This window comes from Leptopilina heterotoma, unplaced genomic scaffold, assembly GCF_015476425.1.
Source record: "Leptopilina heterotoma isolate Lh14 unplaced genomic scaffold, ASM1547642v1 Lhet_287, whole genome shotgun sequence".
NCBI classification, from domain to species: domain Eukaryota; kingdom Metazoa; phylum Arthropoda; class Insecta; order Hymenoptera; family Figitidae; genus Leptopilina; species Leptopilina heterotoma.
In genome coordinates this window covers 365,531-368,486 of record NW_025110994.1, presented here as the reverse complement: position 1 = coordinate 368,486, position 2,956 = coordinate 365,531, and positions in this window count along the sequence as shown.

Here is a 2,956-nt window from a genome sequence, read left to right as displayed (position 1 = left end):
GTTTTAAAATATTCGCTAAAGTTTCATAAAGTTTCATAAAGTTTTCTAATGCTCAATGAAGTTGCCTAACGTTACCTAGGAAGTTCTTAAAAATTTCCTGAAGTTCCCTAAAGTTGCCTAAAGTTTCCTAAGGTTTCCTGAAGTTCACTAAAGTTACCTATAAAGTTTCCTGAAGTTCCTATAAAATCCCTTAAAGTTTCCTAAAGTCACTTAGAGTTTGCTGAAGTTCGATAAAGTTACTTATAAAGTCCCCTGAACTTCCCTAAAGTTCCTTAAAGTTTCCTTAAGTCTCCTAAAGTTTCCTAATATCCGCTAAAGTTTTTTAATATTCGCTAAAGTTTCCTAAAGTTTCATAAAATCTCCTAATGCTCAATGAAGTTGCCTAACGTTACCTACAAAGTTCTTTAAAGTTTCCTGAAGTTTCCTAAAGTTTCATAAAGTCTCTTAAGATTCCTTGAAGTTGCCTAAAGTTATACTTAAATTTACCTACAAAATTTCCTAAACTCCCCTAAAGTTTCTATAGTCTTCTAAAGTTTCCTAATCTTATCTAAAGTTTACTGAAGTATCCTAAAGTTTACTGAAGTATCCTAAAGTTACCTACAAAGTTTCCTAAAGTCCCTTAAAGTTTTATAAAATCCTCTAAAGTTTCCTAAAGTTTCTTAAAGTTTTATGAAATTCCCTAGAGTCTCCTAAAGTTCCCTAAGGTTTCTTGAAGTTACTTATCAAGTCCTCTGAAGTTCTATATTGTTCCTTAAAGATTCCTGAACTCTCCTAAAGTTTCATAATGTCCGCTAAAGTTTTCTAATATTCGCTAAAGTTTTCTAATATCCGCTAAAGTTTCCTGAAACTTCATAGAGTCTTATAATGTTCTTTTAAGTTGCCTAAAGTTACCTACAAAGTTCCCTAAGGTCCCTTAATGTTTTCCAAGATTATCCAAAGTTTCTTAAAGTTTTCTGAAGTTCCCTAAAGTCTCCAAAAGTTCCCTGAAGTTTCCTAAAGTTCCCTATAAAGTCCCTTAAAGTTTCCTACAGTTTGCTACAGTTCCTTAAAGTATCTTAACGTTCATGAATGTTTTATAAAGTTCCCTATTAAGTCCCTTAAAATTCCCTAAAGATTTCTAATGTTTGCTAAAGTTTCCTGAAGTTCCATAAGGTTTCTTAATATCCGCTCAAAGTTTCCCAATGTCCGCTAATGTTCCCTGATAATCGCTAAAGTTTCCTGAAGTTCCTTACAGTTTCCTATTAACCATTAAAAGTTTCTCGAACTTTTACAAAGTCTTCTAAAGTTCCCTAAAGTTTCCAAATATTCGCTAAAATATACCTGAAGTTTAATAAATTCATCTGACGTTCCCTAAAGTCTTCAAAAGTTCCCTAAGGTTTCCTAAAGTTACTTATTAAGTCCTCTGAAGTTCTCCATAGTTTCTTCAAAATTCCTCAAGTCTCCTAAAGTTTCTGAATGTCCGATAAACTTTTCTAATATTCGCTAAAGTTTTCTAATATCCGCTAAAGTTTCCTGAAGTTTCATAGAGTCTTCTAATGTTCTTTTAAGTTGACTAAAGTTACCTATAAAGTTCCTTAAGATCCCTTAAAGTTTCCTAAGATTATCCAAAGTTCCTTAAAGTTTCCTAAAGTTCACTTAAGTCTCCTAAAGTTCCCTGAAGTTTCATAAAGTACGCTATAAAGTCCCTTAAAGTTTCCTGAAGTTCTCTAAAATTTTTTAATGTCCGCTAAAGTTTTCTAATATTTGCTAAAATTTCCTAATATCCGCTAATGTTTCCTGAAGTTTCATAGAGTCTAATAATGTTCCTTGAAGTTGCCTAAAATTACTTACAAAGTTCCCTAAAGTCCCTTAAAGTTTCCTAAGGTTACCCAAAGTTTCTTAAAGTTTCCTGAAGCTCCCTAAAGTTTCCTGAAGTTCCTTAAAGTTTCCTATAAAGTCCCTTAAAAATTCCTAATGTCCGCTAAAGTTTCCTAAAGTTCTTTAATGTTTTATAAAGTTCCCTATAAAATCTCTTAAAGTTTCCTAAAGTTTCTTAATGTTTTTCTAATGTTTTCTGGAGTTCCTTAAAGTCTTCTAAAGTTCCCTAAAGTTTTCTAATGTCCGCTAAAGTTTCCTAAAGTTCTTTAATGTTTTATAAAGTTCTCTATAAAATCTCTTGAAGTTTCCTAAAGTTTCTTAATGTTTTTCTAATGTTTTCTGGAGTTCCTTAAAGTCTTCTAAAGTTCCCTAAAGTTTTCTAATGTCCGCTAAAGTTTCCTAAAGTTCTTTAATGTTTTATAAAGTTCCCTATAAAATCTCTTAAAGTTTCTTAATGTTTTTCTAATGTTTCCTGGAGTTCCTTAAAGTCTTCTAAAGTTCCCTATAGTTTCCTAATGTCCGCTAAAGTTCCCTATTATCCGTTATGACTATTATCCGTTATGAGTTTCCTTAAGCTCCCTAAAGTTTTTTTTTCCTCAGTGCAATAATCCGAATTCATCAAAATTAAGAGCAAAATAGTACAAAATCGAAAATGGCAGATTTGGTAAAGACCCAGTTTCGTTAATTGGAACTTAAGTGGCGAAAAAAAAGAAGATTGAGGATTCTGACTTATGTTAAGATTGAGGTGATTCCACTGGTGGCTGAGAGGGCCCTTTAGGACGAGTGCTACCTCCGCAGCCAAGTTTAACTCGTCGCGGGAGTAGTGGAGGCTACCGCCCCCGCAGGGGGTAGGAGTACCCTCTGATCATTGGGATCCCTCTTGATATTGGAGCCACACAATCATCTCTTCAGCGCAAAAGAAGAATAACAAGAAGAAGAAGAAGAGGAAGAAGAGGGATGCTCTTGTCTCACGGTTAGGAGGGCGGTCCTTAAACCACGCTCAAGTGGGGATAGGAGTGAATAGGGGGCGAAAGGAGGGGAGGGGACCCCGCTCCCATCCTCTCTGACTGGGCCCTAAGCGGGAGCTCAAGAAGCTGAG